Raw genomic sequence first — 19,645 nt, forward strand, 5'->3', positions numbered from 1 at the left:
ATCCCTGCGAGGGAGGCAGCCTGTGCTGGAGCCCAAGTCCAGGAGCTGGCGTTGGCAGCTGCAGTGTTAGTGCAGGGCTCGGCAGGATGCTCCCACGCCAGGAGACAAGTGGACTTGCCTCAGGTGCGTGTGTCATCTCCAAGAAGCTGTGCTGCAGCCTTTGACCTTCCAGTGTTTGGCTTGGCTGGCCGGTCCGTTGTTTCCTTCCACTCTCCCTGAGGCTGTGTGCAGACACTGGAATGGGCTGGCTGAGCCAGCCAAGCTAAATACAGTGGGAGACATCCTCATGCCTCACAGGCGCAGCTTGCCCGGAGCAGACAGGTGGGCATCCGTGCACCCAGGTGGCCCCGTGTCCAGCCTGGTCCTCTTCTCCGAGACATGAGGTGAGAAAAAGGACTTTAAATGTGGTAGAGAAACTACCAGCTGCTGGGAAGAGTGTCAGTGGGAAGCGCAGCAGTTCTGGAGCCACCTTGGGGTGTCTTTGCACAGCGGTGGGGCCAGGAGCAGCGTTTCAGGTCTTGGTGCTCTCCCTCCAAACTGCCTGTTGCAAGCCCGGTGCCCACGATGTGCTCTGTGTCATGGAGAAACTGGGAGAGCAGGGATTCAGTCGGTGCGCTAAGGCTCCATAAATAAGCAAATCAGAGCAGACTGGAAGTGAAGAGCAAAGTAGGTATCGTTCATCATGTAAGGGGGCCTGGAGTATGTTCCAACTCATAATGCATAAGGGAGAGCAGTGTTATGAATAAGCATGGGATGAATCCGCTTCTTTTTGGATCATGATTCTGTGTAATAAACATGCAAGACAATTTGTATAAAATAGTAAGGATTCTTTCCTAGAGAAGTAATTTAAAGCTATATTTGCACATGAGAGAACAGTTTGCAGGAACATTTTGTGGTTACATTTCTGTACAAGTGTGCAAAGAGAAAACACCGCGGTCAGCAAGTGATGGATGGTGCATGTAAACCTGTGCAGTGCTGTGCTCTCCCTGGGCTGGTAATTGTGTTGCAGGGCTTCCCATCCTACCGGGGAGTTATCCAGCCTGGCACACCGTACCCCTGCCCCCACCGCTGCAGCCGTCAGGGGCATGGGGTAGATCACATCCTAAATGTGATCTAAGGCGGAAGGGATCTTTCATGGTTGTATTTTGGTTATGAAGCAGTGGGATTGGAGTAGGAAAACCCTGACTCAAATGCGTTAGCACTGCCAGCTCTTAGCAAACTTTAAAAATAATATTTGCCTGTAAAAGGAGAGGGTGACCTGCCAGATAAAATGCAAAATGATCCCACAACATATGGCACAGGCACAGTCTGCACAGAAAGTTTGCTGGCTTTTTTGTTTGTTTGTTTTTATTTGTGTTTTTTTGTTTTGGGTTTTGTTTGTTTGTTTTGTTTTTTAATTTCGGATATTGGGGTGGGGGCTTTCTTGTTTTGTTTGCTTTCAGTATTTCCCAACTAGCCTGTCGGTCACCCCCTACATCCCACAGCAGTGGCAGCACCGCTCTTCCAGCTTCGTGTCTCTGATCCCCCAATCTCTCACTGCAGCTGTGTGGTGGGGGTCACCAGGTGACTGTCCCCTAGCTTCTCCCAGTGGGACACCCTGCCGGAGGAGCCTGGGGCAACTCTCTCTCTGTGCTTTCAGAAGCAATCAGGGTGATGCCTCTGCCTCTGGAGTCAAGCTAATGACAGAAGTGATGCAAGCATCCTTGTTGTCATCACCTCCATCCTTCCTGCTCCTTTTTCACCCTTTCAAGCTGCTGACAGCCTTTGTCCCCCTGAGCACCCTCTGCCCCTCTTTCCCTCCTTCACACGTTTCTGGAGTCAGCCTGAGGTCTTCGGGAAGCACGACCACTGCTCCTCTCCTGCCTGTGGCAGCATCTTCCTCACATAAAACAAGTGAGCAACAAACGTGCTGATGATGACTGCACCACCCTGCTGTGCTTTGAGTAAACCTCTACTTTTTGTGGAGATTCACGTACTACTGGACCCACAGTCTCAAGACAATCAAACCCCAACCAGGGGGATGGATGTGGCCCTGAGGGCTGAGCCCTTCCCCTGCTGTGTGGAAAATACCTGGTGGGGAGCTCCGAGGGCAGGGCAGGTGCTGCATCTCTTCCTCTGTGGTTATTTTCCCTGATTGTTTTTATCTGATCCCTCTGATCCTCCTGAAGCCTTGAAGAAAAGGTCTTTTGAAAGCATGGCTTTCCTGGTACACTTATTCAGCTTGCCAGCACGCCACAAGACAGGGGGGGGTGTCTAATTTTGGGGTGTGCTCATTCTGCTTCTCCTCCTCTGCACAGGAACCGTCCCTGGCTGCCTGGGCCAAGGTGCTCCTGCTGCGCACCCAAGGGTGCTGGATGGAGCAGGGATTGCTCTTGGCATTTGGTATCCCTGGGATTCTATTGCTGGAAACTTCTCTGAGCTGCGAGGAGGGAGGGTGAGTTCAACATTTGCAATAGTTTTACTGTCCGAAGTCTGCAATGGCTTCCAGATTTAGGTACGTTTTTTATCTTCTTTTTTTCTCCCCATTGAAATAAAGGGGCCATTAGAGATGGTCTGTAATATGGAAGACACATGTTTGTATAGTGTTACCCTTTATATAGCAGTAGTCTGGACTGGAAAGCTGATCATCTTCTAAAAACCTAAATTTTCTTGGCTGCTTGTGCTCTGTCCCAGAGCTTCCTTTGAAGGCTCTTCAGTTTTGGACCTAGAGTTTTTGGTAATGAAAAACCTTATTTAACCTTTGGAATTTTTTTGGAGGGTTTAGACATTTAAAACCTTAACGGCTTCATGAGAAAATACCTGCAAAGGGTTGAAAGAAAATGGATCTGCCGTGACAGGCTGGCGCTGGAGCTGCCATGAGATGGCACTGCAACATAAAGCATGGAGCGCAGCTGGAGCGCCTGGCTGCGCGGCGCGCATCCTGCCGGGTGCGCAGGGCAGCACCTTCCCGGTGGGGAACAAATGCCAGGGAAGAGAAAGGACTTGTGTAAGGATAATTCTGCTATTAGTCAGGGGGAGCTGTCATGGAGCCGTGTCTGGACTGGACTTTTCCTGCTTACACAAAGTGCATAATGCTGTAGGAATTCATGTATAAACAGTGCAAATAAGAGAGGGGAGGCTATCTAAATTACGAACAGCAGTAAGGAAATAGATTTTTCTTTAACTGTTGCTGGCAAATTCAGAAAATCTTTCATTTTGGAGGGTTTCTGAGCATAACACCATGTTACAAATAGTCACGGTATAACTTTCTTCTAGACTGTTTCTCCCTTTGAGCACACACGAAGCTTAAAGCAAACCAAGCTGTAGGAACGGGGGAGAAGCTGTCGTGGCCGGGCAGGTTTGAGGCTGAAGCAGGGGCTGGCTGTGCCACCCAGCCATTGCTCCTTGGGGATGGCACAGGACCTCTTCCTGGAGCTCTCTGCTCCTGGTAGGACATGGGAAAAAGCGCTTTGTGTCTGCAGTAGGGCAAAGCAGCACATCCATTGTAAAGTGCCATGTCACACTGTTGCTGGGTGACATCTCTGACACCATAAATGAAATGCTCCTGAAAAAACTTTTAGCCAACTGTTTTGCTCAGAGCCAGACAGAAAGCACGGGGTGGATCATGCTACAGGTTCTAATTATTTGTAATTGGGAATACTAAACCACGGGCCTCTACATACTGCGGGTGGCTTCTCCCCTGTCTTGAGCTGAACCAAATAGCTGCCTTTCCCTTGCATCCTCACCTAGAAATACATCTTTTTGGCACTCAGACAGGGCCTTGTCTGGGTCTAACTCTTGGAAAGCAAACAGCAGCACATCAAATCCATTTCTGCAGTCAGAAAGTAAGACTAGGCTGTGTCTCCACAGCTTCCCTATGGCACTGGTGAGGTCAGGAGCAGTTCTGGAAGAAACCAACAAAACCCATACATGTGAGTGGGCTGGGGGTGGTGATGCCCTTTTCTTGCCCCACAGCACAAGAAGGGTTTGGTAACGGGCCAGCAGCAGGATGTTTTTTCCCTGCTGATGTGTTAAACCACCATCGTTAGCTGTTGGTGTCAATAACCTGCTGTGCTGCCCGGGCACTTGCCCAGCACGAGTACCCCTGGCAGCACCCGGGTACCCCTGGCAGCGGTGGTGCTGGGCCGTGGGCAGTGCTGGAGGGAAGCTGGCTGTGTTGCATCAGCATTTTTTCATGTGGTAACAACTTCAGCATCTCCCCAGGTGCTGCCTGCTTCACTGTGCTGGGACAGACCCCTCCATCTCGCATGGCATGGTGATGCACATCCCCAAACACCTGCCAAGGGGTACTCAATGCAGACCATCCTGGGCATCTGCATTTTCCTGAGATCCCAAGAGGAAAAGGACTTTGGCAAGGAGTAGCTCGGTACTGGGGCCAGCTTGTCAGCAGAGAAATGATTTCTTGGTGGTAACAGGTTGCAAAAATCCACCTGAGCTCAGAGACTTTGTTGCTGCCACTGCTGATTGAGGTCTGCTTCTCCGAGGTACCCTGACCTGCGTTATCCCTGCCCGTTACATAGAATACAGCAAATAAAAGCAACCTCTTGTACTTGACCCACGCTTCTGCAAGGTCCCTTTTTCCTTCCTACCCCCCTACCTGCATTTCAGTCCAGACTAGGAGCAGAGACAGGACATTTCTCCTTCCCACACTGCTCCCAGCCTGGCAGCCAGCGCTGTGCTGAACCTTCCAGGCACTACTCTGACAAGCAGCCAGCTACTGCATAGGCAGGAGTGTTGGATTTTTTTTTTTTGTCCAAAGGCACAAAACTTAGTTTTTAAGGCTTTTTTTTAAATGGTACTTTGGGGAATAATTACCCTTTATGCTACTTCAGAGAAGTCCCCAGCACATTTAGTGCTAGCCTCAGAGGACCATGCCTGTTAGGAAAATACGCTGGCTTAAGCATCCTGTAAGTAATACGAACTTTGACTGATGGTACTTAGTGCAAATGGTCCAACGGTCACATGGCTGAGTCTCTTAATGCCATTCAGGATATTTTTGCACCAATTGCAGCCTATTCATCAAAATAAAATGCCAATAAGTAAAGCATTACAATGCTTTCAGAGGGGAGTGCGCAAAAGAAAGTAGGTGAATTCTGCCCCCAAATGGATATTCAATCTTATAACAAGTATTGTGTATTAAAAAAAGGGAGCGCCCTGGCTCCTTGCCATGCTGCGATGGTAGGGCTAATGCTTTATCTCCATTATCTTTCAACTGCTCTCCTGCCTCCCTTGCATGCGAACACTGAAATGAAGTAACTGACGGCCAGCTAAACAGAATCTATTTCATTAGGTTAGCCTCTAAAAATGGTAGTCTGTGTCTACTGCCCCGATAAGAGCAGGGTAAAATGTGGCAAGGACAGGAGCTGGGGACTGCAAGGGACAACCTGGGGCATCTGAATTTCCTGGGGAGGTTTCTTGCCTTGGTTATTTTTATTTAGGGATTGTAAGGAGCAGGGTGGGAGAAGCCGAAGATGTACCAGGAGTACCTCCTTTTTGCATGGCTGTGAGAAGCATCACCCAGCCTGGTCCTCCTTGGGCCATGCTGGAGCGGTGCTGTGCGCAGCCCCTCTGGTGAACGGATTAACTGAATATTTCTCCGCTCCTTTCCATACAAGCAGCCAGCTAAGGTCCTGGCCTGGGCTCATGGTGTTTGCCTGTGCAGTGCATCCTGAGATGTCTAGTGTGGCTACCTGATGCTGCAGAGAGCTGAGGGTGAGGGGACCCACAATTCAGACCTGTTACAGCCAACCCCAATAGTAAATAATTTTTAGAGAGTGAGGTTTTTGCTGTCTACATCCTGAGCTCATGAGTTCATGTTTTCCAGCTTTTTCTCCATGACTCCAAGGATGCAGCAGGTACACGCACACCCCCTCTGTTTTCACTCTCCCTCCCCAAGTCTTTTTAAGGAGAAGCCAAAAACCTTGGCTGTCTGACCCCAGGACACGGTGCTTGAAAGAAGCTAGTTACCTGTGGTGAAGTGTACAGGAGCTGGCAGCACCGTGGTGGCAAGTTGTGGTGTTGGGATTCACCTGCAGGGAGCAATTGCTGCATGCAAAAGACCTTTGGCTTCACAGCTGAGCTGCCTGCAGGTACATGCTCCGGGAATTGGCATGGGGATTTCTGGCTGCTGTGGTCATCCCACAGAGGAGCTTACCCCGCTGTACAAAGGACAGGTGTTGAAGGACCACCAAGAGGATAGGTCTGGCATGGTGGGGAGCCAAGACATCCATAGGTGCTAACAGCAGGGAGGGGTCATGCCGGGATGCGTGGGGAACACCAAAATCAAAGGCCACAAGGCTTTTGGATGGGAGGGCGGGAGTGCAGAGCAGCTCTCCCCTGCTCTAGACCGTTTCCATCCCAGCCAGTCCTGTCCCTGCCTCCGCCACCGCAGCAGGGCCTGGCTCACCGCACCCATATCGGTGTATATGGGTTTTTGTTTAAACCATTAGAAATGTAAATTATCCTTCTCAATTACAAAGGCCTGTGCACATTGGCATCTTTAAAGGAAACTCTGAAAGAGCTCCTGGCATGGCGTTTCTTCAAATATTTGGAAACTTTGCTAAGTCTCCTGGAACAAAGGCAGGCGCTACCCCCAGTGCCCCCGCTGCCCTCCCTCCCGTGAAGCTGAGCCTCTGCAAGCGCACACCGAGAGGCCATCACTGCTCCAACCATAACTGGGTGACACAAGGGACAGAGAAGCCACCTGCCTGGGACAACAGCAAGGGCTGCTGCGGCCCCTCTGCAGCCCCTCTCCTGTCCGCCCCGCTCGCACAGCATTGCCGCAGAGCAGCACCTGATGAAACGTTTTCCTTGCTTCAGCACCTGAGTTTCCCTCCCGATTGTCATGCTTTTGCCCTGCTGAAGTGACCTAAACTTTTTTTTCCTTATTCTCCAACACAGCCTTCCTCAGGGAGCCATTTGGGCAGCACATCGCTCAGACAGGTTGGACCAGATGGAAGTGAAATGAATGGTTAAATGTGCTGGCTGCCTGTACACAATGTGATAGTACTTCCCAAACAATGAAACATATTATTTCAGATTTCGTATCTGCTATCAATTGAGATTGAAGGTATTGATCCAGGCTGACTGCTGGGGACAATCAGAAAGTGGAAGGGTAATTGACTGTCATGTCCCTCATTGATCAGGCACCACAGTTCACAGCAGCCAACATTATTTCCAAGTGCTTTGCAGCATCTCCTCTAATAAAGACATACAGACTTTAAGTAACAAAGTGACTTACACGCGCTGCTGTTTAGAGGGTGGGCAAGGCCATTCTTAGCCAGCCTGTTATTGCCTTAACCAGACTGAAAGGTTGTCAACGGGACAGTGCCGGGGCAGGAAAGCACGGATTTGTGTTTGCATGTGTCTCACTGTGAACCAACACAGCGCTGTGGGACCGTCTCACTCCTTGCTGCTTGGCTGCAGCAGATATTAAAGGAGGACCTCTGAGATAACGAAGGCACTGCACATGGGCCACGTGCCAGGAGAGTGTGACCTCCTCTCTCTAGGTTGTTTAAAATGTTAAAGCAACAAATATTTTATACCATGTGTTACACCAAGGCTCACTAGCAGCTGATCCAGAAAAACTGTCCTGGGAGAGGAGCAAATTGGGAAACATCCCAAGCTGCTGCAATCAAATCCACAAAAAGCTCATATAAAATTTTTACATATAGTCAGAAGGATGGAAAAATTACCTTATTCCCTGCTGTGCACTTCAGATTAATATAGCCAAATATTATTCAATCCTAATACTTACGGTGACCATGAAACATCTTCCTGCACTTACTAGGAACAGGCAGATAAAATGGCTTTTCTCCTAGAGGACATGTATCTGCTGTTGGTTTTTAATAATCTGCTGTATGTGCTGCTGGTTTTTAATAATCTGTACCACCTGACATTGCTGCTCCTCACCTGCAAGCTCTTTTGGGTAGAGACTGCTCCCTGTGAACAGAGGTCCAGCGAAATGAATAGGATTTAGTTGTTCAATGAGATTCCTGTGCCTAAATACCTCAGTGAACCTGGCAGTGGAGTGGGTTCAGGGGTAAAGGTCCTAATTTTGGCCCCACAAAACTCCAAGCTTTAGGACACATCATCTTCCTCAGCTGTGATGCAGAGGGAGGTCTCAGGTGCTGCTTGTCCTGGATGGGCTGTGCAGCTTCTTTGGGGACGCTCTCTCCAAAAAACCCAAGCCCTAGAGAAGCCTGAGCTCTGAAGCAGGACTCGGTGGGAGCGTTTCTAACTAGCAGTGACTGGTAGCGCACCGATGCCAGACATTGCTGTGCTCTTGTGCTTGCTTTGCTCCAGCAGCGTGGCCAGACGTGCACAGCATGGGGGCTGCCAAGGTTTCTGTCACAAAGCAATGTTTTGCTGGTCTGTAACGTTCAGCTCACGTGGCTGCTGTCTCCCAGCACAGCCCAGCACAGCTCCCGGCACTACAGGTGTCCAAGCCCATGCCAGAACTGGTTGCATTTGAGTCGTGGCTAAAGCAAAGCAGGCTGCAGAGTGGAGGGTTACCATGCGTGCAGGTTTCCCCAGACATTTTCCACCTGAACGTTGTGTACAGGCAGATTTGGAGGCTTTTGTGTGTTTGTCTCAGATTTCCTAATTTCTGGCAGCTGTCAAGAGCTGCCAGATGTCCAGAGACGCTGACCTCGCCCACTAAGCATGCACGAGCTCTTCCATGGCAGGCTCAAAGCAAGTCCAGTGCCTCCAGCACCACAGGGCTGGCCGTGCACGTGCTGTCTGGTCCTTTTAAGAGTGTGTAGGAAGCCCAACAGATGCCAGGGTTTCTGCCTACACACCGTGCCAGCAGTGGTACAGCCAGCTATGGCTGGTGTGATGCATCCCGAAGTTGTCATCCTGGTGTGCAGCACTGTTCAAGCCATTTTAAGTAGTGTTTCAGGAGCGGTATAGTGGTGGGAAAATGTATGCAGGAAGAAACCAATGGATTTTGTGCACACGCATAAAGGATTGCCTCCGAGAGATCCGTGTCAGTGCGTAGCCTCTGTTCCTTGAGTACTTGCTCTAAGGCCCAGCGCTGGCTTCTTGCTAAGAAGTGGGACTTGATGAGCTGCCCTTGACTGTACCCAGATTTCTGATTTCCACCCCAGCTTTCACATGGTCAAACTCCATCTCAGTGAGTTTTGGGCGCTTCTCACCCACCGCAGTTGCTGAGCCAAGCTGTGTTCCTCACCTTGGGTTTCGGTCTGTTAAACAGCTCAGCCCCACCTGCTCTTGATTTGCTTCATCTTGACTTTTTGGTGCTGCTGGTAACTGAAACACCCATCGCTCGCTTGTGCCTCGGGGCGCAGGCAGGGCTGCCGGGGGGAAGGCGGCTGAGGCATCCAACTTTCGCAGCGATGGGCGGCAGCCCTGCGGGCATCGCTCGTGAGTCAGCCGCTGCCGCACTGGGCAGCGAGGGCGCCTGAAGAGGTTTCTCATCCCACCCAAGTTTCCTTTCCTGGGAAGCGAGGTGGCTGCGCCGGGGTGCGTGGGCTGCGCGAGCTCCTGGGGAGTCAAACCCAAACTGAGCTGACGGAATAGCTGTAGTCTCAAGTACCCAGAGCAAAAACCTCCTGTGCTGGAGGCTTAAAATGCTGATTAAACAGAGCTGGCTTGTCCCAGGTCACAGCCGAGGTGCTGGCTCAGTCCATGGTTGAATGTGCAAGAGAAACAGAAAAAGTGCTGTACTAGATCGGGTCAACGGATCAGTCACTTCAGAGAGAGGCAAATCCTACAAACAGCAACCACGTGCTGCTAACCCCCCCTCCAATATTTCTGCTAATCCCCAAAGTCCCATACTGGTGGGTTTATGGCCCTTCTGACCCCTCTTAAAATAACTTTTATGACAGCTCCATACTTGTTTTGGGTGAAGAGCAACTGCATGCTTCCCATTACATCTGCTGGAGAGAGGATGAAGACAAGAAGGAAGGTTGGCTGAACCAGCAGTTAGCACTTAAGAACAAAAAAAGTAAAAAATTAAAATGTCACAGCACAAATTTACACAAAATAAGAAGAATCCTCCTTAGCGAGTGGATATATTGCAGGAATGTATTGCAGAACAAGCAGGGCAAACACATGCCGCAGCTTAGAGAGACAAGAGTTAAACAACATCAAATCATTCCCCGTGATGGATCATTAAGAACGTGGAGTCTAAATGTGCGGTAAGATTACAGCATCGCGCAGATGTTCCTGTACCGGCAGCTTATTTTGCATATTTCAAAGTATATAGGCTATTCCTAGCAGCAAACACACGCAAAGACTAGCCTGTCCTCCAGCCAACGCACATTTGGGTTGTTCTGCAAGGTGAGTTTTGCGGGGTGGAAAGGACTGATGCAAGCTGCTGCCTGGGCTCACAGCTGCCGGCGGCCAGCGGCAGGACGCGCCTGCTTGCCACCTCTCCACCTTTGCCCAAGCGCAGTTTACAGGAGGGAGTAATGAACAGGGAGTGAGATGGGTTAAATAAACGAGAGAGGGGGACTAAGTAAGTAAATGCCTAGGATTTGTATTTTTTTACATGTATATATTGTACCAAAATTTAAGGCAACATTCCTCCTGCTAATTAGTGTTTCCACGGCACTGCAAAAACTACAGCTGTAGGAAGAATTCAGGAAAAGTAATCAGCGGCACAATTAAGCAATCTGCCATAATGACAGAACACAACATTAGGGTAGAATAATCAGAAACATATATATTTTTCCTTCTTGATTTTCATTTCCCACCCAATGATTTGCTTTTGCAGCCTGTATATAAAGTGACGCCTGATAGAAATGCCTGTATTTATCTGCTACAGCTTGCAGATCTTGCTCCAGTGAGGACGCCCACGTTAATTCTTGCCACTCACTTGAAACTAATATTATTTTTACTATATTTTTGAAAACCCAGTGCTTGACCTGCTTTAATCCTAATTTTGCCACCCTGTCTGTCACATGTAAACTCCTTTAACGTCAAGGGTCCAGCTGCTTTAACTGGAAGGTGTCAGCCCAGACCAGAAAGCCCGGAGCAGGGGTCCCCGTGATTCCCCAGCCATCCCACCCTAGGAAGCAGGGCAGGGAGATGGTTCACACCGTGTTTCTGCAGCCTCCAGCTCCTGTTCAGGAGAGGAAAACGCCTACATCTGTGAGCAGACAACGAGGGAACGGGCCTGACCTGCTTCATCTGCACAAGCTGCTTTCCCAGAGCTCCCCAAGGCTGTAAGAGGCAGGTAAGCCCTGCTGCCATGGGGTGCCTTGGGAGGGCAAAGGCAAGGGCAGCCCCTGGGAAGCAGGTCCCACACGCTTCAGCTTTCTGCCAGTTATGCATCAAGGCTGGTTGGACTGAAGGCGAGTGAGAGCGGGAAGCACTTGTGTTGCTGTGGGGAGGTAAGTCTTCTCCTTGGGCTCTGCTCAGGGGGGCTTGCTGGGCGCTGGGAGGGGAATGCCATGGCAAACTGGGAGAGGAGCAGTTTTGGTGGAGCCAGGAGTGATCTGTGTGCCCTGGGAGGCTGCAGGCTTTAGCAGTGAGGCTTGGTGAGCTGTGTGGTGGTACTCTCCAGGTGATGGGGGGTGGTGCTGCTGGAGAAGACCATCAGCCTTTCCCTGGGAGGTGGGAGCCCTGTGGTGGTGTTGCAGGGCCCTGGGGATCCACTCCATGGGCTTGCGGCTCGGAGAGGGAGCCCGTCCTTCCAGGACGTTGAAGGACATGGGATTGCTGCTGAAGGTGTCTGGATGGAGTGTGCAACACGTGCTTTGTTCAGCATGGTCGTGGTGATGCCCTGTTGTCCCCTCACAGTCACGTGTCCTGCTCATTCACAGATGGAGCTTTTGCTTATTAACGCCCTTCATGGGAAAAGTTCACTGGTTCTTGGGAAAAGGGGCTCAAGTTTGTAACCTGCGGTGCAAGGGTGGGACTTGGGTGTTTGAATTTACACGTGGCTGCTAAAAATTTAGCTTCCATCAGAAATAAGCTAGGAAATGTAAATATGTTCCATTGATGAATCTTTATAAATACAATCTTCTGGTTTGCATTCCACATAACCTAATGAAATTGACAACTATGAAGTTACATATTTTGAGAATTAAAATCTCATGATAATGGGATAAGAGCAGCTGGGAGCATAGTACCTTTATAACCTGAAAAACTTTTTTTTCCCCCTCCCCCCCTTAAAGAGTAAGCTTAGGATCAAAAATTTCAAAATCCTCTAAGACTGAGGAGACCAACACCCCCTGATGTGCAGGAACATGTGGGTTCCAGCTGCTTTTGGCACTAATGAAAAATATTAGTGCCACTTAAATAATCTTCTGATATTTGGTCTTTGCATGGCCAGTACGGATCAGGCATCTTGGTGGCCACATTCCGCACTCAAGCTGGTGAAAGCCACAATACCACTTCCAGAGCCCTGCCGAGTTCAGAGCTGCTATAATTCTGCATGTTCCTTTTTCACCTGGGAGACCGTCGTGCAAACATACATGCACACACACACGCAGAACTGTTCTTCCTTTTCCCACGTGCCCGTGTAAGTGGAAACTGTCAAGAGCACCAGGTCCAGGGAGCAGAGACGTGTCTGCAAAACTCGCTCACGAAATCCCAAACCATGGAGGAATGCTGAGTTAATTTTTCATCTGAGTATCAGCTGAAAGTAATGTACACCCCAAATTAATGCAGACAATGCCTAGTCTAGTCTGCAGGCCTCTGTATTTTTGAATTCTTTTCTACTAAAACCCAATAAAAACATGGGGGTGGAAGGTGCTGCTGGGAATTTGCTTTTTGTTCTGCTTAAGTGCTGTATTTCTCAGCAGTCTTCAAGTTTCTCAGCATGAAGATATTGTTACATCAGAACTACCGTGGGCTTAACACAGTTCTGAATTTGCAGGCAAATGGATGTATTGTGTTGGGGCTTATCCACAGAGGACTGTGAAACTACAAATTACAACCCAGCTGCATTCTCTTGTCTGGACTTCCCCCCCGCCTCCATGTGCCTGAGAGTCCTCCCCTGTGCACAAGTGGAAAGTGCAAGGAGAAACTTGAGTAAGAAAGGGACACAGTCCCAAAAGGGACCCTGACAGTGCAGAAGATCCTGGCTGTGTCTGTGGATGCTGCGTTAGGGTGGGATGGGGTGGCTGGTGCCTTTTCTGAGCTGGATGGAGCTACAGTGTTTTCCGTTAGCAGAGAATGTGATGCCTCTGGATTTAGTGGTTTTGTGATTGCTTGGGGATTTTGTTCCTGTTAACTATCCCTGGAAAACTGAGGCAGCTGGGGTAACAGCCAACACACCCACTGAAGGTTTCTCCACCAGGAGGAAGAAGGGGGCTACCCTTTCTCTTGGATTACTAAATAAGGCAGCAAAACAGGGGATCCACCCATTTAACTTGGCTGTTCATCCTCATTCCTCCTTCTCGAGGGGAACGATAAACTGCCAGCAGGTCCCTGTGGGATAGGCAGGAGGCACTTGCACCCTAAAGTAGGTTGAGACAAGGCTTTGCCACTTCTTGCTGGCCCCAGACAGGTCCTGCCTACCTTGTCATGGCTGGCTCGGAGATGGCACTGGAACCAACCGAGCCTGCCTGGGCAGAGATGCTGCACCTCTGATAGCCGGGACAAGCTCTCGGCCACCATTCTTCAAAGCAAAGGGCTGTATTACCTGATGTTAGTGACACTCTGGACACCTGCTAGCCAGTAATAGGGTGAAAACTCGGTGACCCCATGATAACATTGTTACGTTTGCTTCCTTTCAAATGGCTGTGGATACGCAGGATGCTGACAAATGGGACCTGAACTCATGCATTTAGCTGACCAGGAAATAAATATATCAGAGTGACAGTACCTCTTTGGACTCTTTTGAGACTTGGGAGTTGCTGGCCATTCTGTTTGCTGGCTTGGTTTAAGCAGCAGAAATGTCCATGTGTTCTGTCAAAGCACTTTACTTGTGACAGGCAAAGTGCTGCCCTGAACTGGAAAACCATTCAGAGCAAATAAATGCATTAGTTCAATGCAGAGTATCTTATATTTGATACACACCACTTCCTAATCACTTTACTGAACATCTGGATTGCCTTGAAATGAAACCAGTGCTGGCGTCATCTTCAATTTGGACATGGGATCCATTTCTGATGCCTTTTTCCAGGAGAGCACCTCTTGGATCTCAGTATCATTTAGGTTGGGTCCTACAGGTCTAATCTAGAGTAAATAAAATTAAGAGTTGCTTCAGTGCTGAAGGAGGACAGAAAGAAGTGCACAGGAGCCAGTTGAACCCTTTGGTACTTGTGGCCCAAATTGTAGAATCACGTTGAAAAGTGCAGATGTTACTAAGGAGCCGGGATTTTTTATGTGTCTGAAACAGGGTCTGTGTCCCTTTCTCTTAGGGAAATACCAGTACAGGTGTGTGCTTGCAGAATAAATTAGAGTAATTAACTGTGACTGTTAACGTGGTGTACGAGAGGCTGAAATTAAACCCATTGTGTCAGTAAAAGACATGGAAGAACACACAGCGTGCAAAGACACTGGCTGCCCTGTGTGAGTGAGTGAGGAGCGGGAGCAAAGCGGATGACATAATGAACAAGAGATGCGTTCACGTCGCTGCGAGTTGGGCTCGGCTGAACAACAGCAAGAACTATTTGCAACATCTTTTTGTCAACATCTGTTTGTCTTTGAGTTTGTGAAAGTGGAACAAATCTCATTAATTTTTTTTCTCTTCTGTTGAAATTTTGCATGATTTTTTCCTGTTATTTTGGCAGCCAAAACGATGCTGGAATGTTTCACCTTCTTTTTCCAAGTTTTTGAGCTCAGTTGTTCAGTTGAGGGTTGTCACATAAATCATGAGGTTTTACTTCTGCTGCTAGCCAAATCATAATCCTTATATCATAAGCCTTTTGTTGTTTATTTTATTTTCCCCTTAAAGCTCCAGCTTCTGGAATCATGAGAATGCATGCAAAACTCTACTTCTGCTTTCTGTCATGTGTTTGTTTTTCCTTGAGTTTCTAGCACTGAGAACTGTGGAGAAACTTTTGGGTGTCATCTGCAAGATGAAAAAAATGTAATTCATTAATTTTTTTTTTAATACCAGTTAGATAATTTTTGGAAACTATGACTCATGATTTTGAATGCTTGGATTTGGCAATGCTGTAGTTCTCCATGCCGCTCCCCTGTGACCAGGAGTGTTGGAAGAAGCCACGCGGGGCTTGTCTCCACAGACAAGTTACAGCACAGAGAGCCAGGGTGTGAAAGCACGGTGCCCTAGTTACGTTGCACAGATTCCCCATGAGGATCCGAAGTGTGCAGTACCTGCCCTTTGGAAGCGTTCTCAGGGCATGCCTCTGAGTAACATATGGCATGCAGTTCAGAGGCCCTAGAGCCAAGAGCAACACGCTCCAGCTCCTGCACCAAAGGTAGCACTGCCATTTCATGCTTCAAACTGCTCTTATTAGCATGGGCGCAGCTCTGAGGTGATGCCGCTGTGCGGATATTGAGCACCTCCTGGCTGTGCTGTGCCATGCGGTTGTAGTGGGTGATGCCTTCTGGGCGCACAGAGCGATGCTGAGCCTCCTGGGGTGCAAGGGCTGGCTTCTCCTTGCAGCACCCCTGTACCTTGGTGGGGGGCTGGTCCATTTGCTGAGCTTGTTGGAGGGGAAGAGGGGACCGGTGGCTCTGGAGCTGGCTTTTCTGCTCAGCAGAGAGGCAGGCGTGCTCGGCAGTACCCGAGGGCCATGCAGAGAAAGCCATGACATCTGTGTGACCCCTGGGGGACTTCCCAAGGCTTGAGTGACTTGTTTCACATTGAAACTTGTTTGTGGGTTTCCCTGTCACCAGATTGCTATGAGCACATCTTGGGCTCCTTGGAGTCCCAGGGTAGGCATCGGTGGGATGGGAAACTCTTGTGCGCCCAGTGGGGAATGCATCAGATGAGCTTGGGATACTCTTGAGGGAGCACGTCCCTTCTGGCTTTCCCCATCAACTGTAGATAGAAAAGGGAAACCGAGCCATTGGGATAGACCTGGTAAGGAGGACAAGGGGAAAAAGCCATGTGGGAAAAACTGAGCCCATGACCAAGGAAGAGCTGTGCTAGCCGCGGGGTACTTGCTGCACCCCAGGCCAAGGTGGAGCGGAGGAGCTGAGCCCCCCGGGAAGGGCGCTCGGCCACGGGGAAGCCAGGATGCTGCAGGGCCCACCGGGATGGAGGGCGGCTGGGAGCGGGCTGAGGTCTCTGCCCCTCAGGAAGCTGTAAGGGATTTGTGTGTTTTCCAAGGCAGCAGAGACAGGATGCTGAGGGGTGGGAGAGAGACAGATTTCCTTCTGCTGTGAATAGGCTGGGGGTGGGGGATGGCGGCTCCAATTTAACCCTTGCCTGTTCCTTTCATCTCCCAAATGAGATGGTGGCTTAGGAAACCATTCCAAAAAACTGCAGGAATTAAAGGCACAAAAAGTACAGGGTTGTTGGCACTGGGGTAGTGCTGTGAGTTTTATTATCCCGGTTCTCTCACCCCCAGGAGCGTCTCCCTGGCTCTGGCATTGCTTTTTACTTTGAAGTTTGTTTGTTCTGCGGCATTGCTATGACCAAAATGAACACCGGCGATGCCAAGGGAGAGGCTTATGGGACATTCCCTTGCGTCAGAAGCAGCTCGTGGGAGACGGCTGCATGTTTGGGTGCTGTAACAAATTTCCCTCGGAAGCCTGGAAAACACGGGATTTCATTTGTCTCTTACATCAAGGGTGGGGGGAGAAAATACAGTCATCTTAGGAGTAACTCCTGAAACGGGTCCCGTTCTTGTTCAGCAGTGAAGGCTCTTCTGCATCCAGTGCAGAGTCATTACCAGGACGACCTAGAGGAAGCGGAGGAAAACCCAGCTGCCGTCAGCTCCCACCACCCAATCCCAGCCCTTGGAAGTGCTGTGGAAACAGGACCTGTGCGAAGACCTTTAGGGCGTGAGTACGTAAAGACATTTGGGAGAGGTGCCTGGTACAAGGAAAGTCAGGGAAAACGACTTTGTTTACTGCACTGGAGTCTCCCAGAGCAGTGGAGAGTCCACACGGCTGAAAGTTGGCAGCCGGGCTGCAGGTGTGGTGAAAGAGCTGTGTTTTCTAAACACATTAAATACTTATTGCTCTGGCCTTTTGTAGATAAAGATCAGCTTTGACTTTAAAAGAAATTATAGCAAAAGTGCTTCTATCTGGGAGGATGAATACCTGCTTCCAGGTTGGGCTTTGTAGAATTGAACTTCATAAACAAATTATTTGATGTGATTAACCCAGTCAGAGGGCTGAGGGAAATGTGCCTGTGACTCTCACAGTATCGGGGTGGAAGCTGTAATGTATTAGCCAGAGAATTACCCTGTGTAGGAATAAACAGCCAGAAGGTTCTTGGGTGTGAGGTTTCCCATTTAAATAATTTCTTCTCTCTGAAAAACCCACAGCAGAAATAATGGCCCTTCTGAAAGTCTGAAATTTTGCTGAGATTCAAAACACTGTCTTTACTGCAGACGTTTGATGTGCAAAGATGGCAGAGAGCAGTTGTGAACCACCAGGAGCCAAAGAATTTGTAGCAAAACATCTGGTCTCTAGGCCAACCAGATAAAGAAAGCTTTCGGTAGCTCTGATAATGTGTCTGTCCTACGGTTGTGTTAATTTCACTAGGAAAACCAGTCCCTCTACTGACCTCATCCACTTTTATGGAGTTTGAAGGTTGGATTAAAGATATCCGTCTGCTTGTCCTGATGGTAAATGTGACTTAAAAAACCCCAAAGCTTAAAAATAAAACAAAATCCCTGCATCTGTTGATTATGATGAAGGCAAAAAATACCCAAACTGCAAACACTGGAAGTCTGACATGGAGTGGATGGCAAGGCAAGCTGACCTTCTTGGAGCCTGCTCTGAGAAATGAAAGCAGTTCCTTGTGCCAAGTGCGCTCTGTGTGTGAGCCGAGTTCACTTGGTCTCAATATTTTGCTGCTTTTGACAAAACTAATGCAAAGGGAAGATGATTCTTTATTAGGAGAAATTGTTTTTCTTTTTTCTTTTTCTTTTTTCCCCTCTTCCAACTGGGCTATCAGGTCCCTGCCTGGTATTGGAGCTCACTCACAGACTGGGCAAGGCTGGACAAGCCATTTCACCGAGGATGGAAATACTGCCACAGCCGTTGTGTGCAAGGATTGAATGAAACACTGGTTTTTTGCCCTTTGGAAATTGTTTGTTTGGGGTAAAATTGTATGTTTAGGGGGAGATTTGCGTGTTCCCACCCCACCCGCCCCACCCCCCGATGGGATTAGCTATGCTTTGGTGCTCCAAACAGCTGACTAGGGGGCCATGATGGGAGTAGATGAAATATTATGCTGCTGCCTAAAAGCAGAAGGGTAGGTGATAGCCTTGTTGCAGGCAGAAATCTGCCTGCAGTGCTCTCAGTTTTGTCTGTGTGGTCTGCAGCAGGCAAACCTGGGCTTGCTCTGTGTGCCCTGCAGAAGCTGGGTAGCACGGTGCCGGGGTCTCAGCGGCCAGCTACCATCACCATGTGGCCCCGGTGAGCTGACAGCATGGGCAGAGGCAGTGCTGTGTGGGAACGCTCTGGAGGTGGGTGCGGGGGAGACGTGGCTGGGGACACCCCCTCAACACGGCTCTTGGGCTGTGCAGAGCGCGATGGGTGTGTGGGACCACCTGTCCAGGTGACATCTCTCCCTCTGATGAGTGATGTTTGTCCCATCCGCTCCAGCCTCTGCTCCCAGGCTCGAGCCAAAGTTCCTACCCCATCCAATTGCTCCAATTAGTGCTGTGGTTTGTTTTTCTTCTATTAAGAAGGTTGCTTGAGACCTGCCTGTTTTTGAGCCCAGCTCCCTTTGATCTGTCCCCACCATCATTGAGGTTAACTGAGTTTCCTGCCCAGCAGCTCCTTTGGCAAATTAGAGAGAACCAGTGAGACACTGCCAATAAGCTTTCCACCGTATAGATTTTGTCCAGCAGAGCCCGAATAAATTAGGTCATGCTGCCATATGTAATCCATTCACTTGAGGTTTGACCTAGCTCCTGTGAAAACTAGTGGGTAGGGATGTGTCTGGAAGCTGGACTGGAGCTATGGCTGAGACAGGCGAGTTTTGAAAGAGCTGGGGTGGAGCTGTGCCCTTCATTTTTGTGGACCAGTTTCATTCGTACAGGAAGGAGATTGATGTCCTCCCGCGGGAGCTTCTGGCTGCGCTGGAGTGTCCCTCGAACCACATTGCCAAGATACCTTGGGGCTGGTCTAGGTCATTATTTTGAGATTAGAAGTTGAAATCAAATAAGTTAATCGTTTTTAGAAGTTCAGAAGAAAACACATTGATTTCATCTGAAACTCACAATGGCTGTGCATGAGCCTGTCATCTTCTGCATGACATTGGCCTGAGCTCTGACGACTTCCCACCAAAGGCCTCATGAGCTTCCCGTGGCCCTGGTGATGCAAAGCGACCTGGTTAGGAGGGGGCAGGATTATTCTGCCTAGCCCTTTGGGGCAGCTGGACGTTGGCCCCACAAGCAGCGGTGACGGACCAGTGCAGGTACCACCATACCACGATTCATACAGAAGATGAGTGCACTAACAGGGGAGACTCCTCTGCTGAAAAGAGGCTTTAAATGATGTCAAGAACCACCACAATGATATGGTTTTTACATAAATAATAATTAATTACATGTAAATCAGACTTTTCCCCACC

This window comes from Falco naumanni, chromosome 4 (genome assembly GCF_017639655.2).
Source record: "Falco naumanni isolate bFalNau1 chromosome 4, bFalNau1.pat, whole genome shotgun sequence".
NCBI classification, from domain to species: Eukaryota; Metazoa; Chordata; class Aves; order Falconiformes; family Falconidae; genus Falco; species Falco naumanni.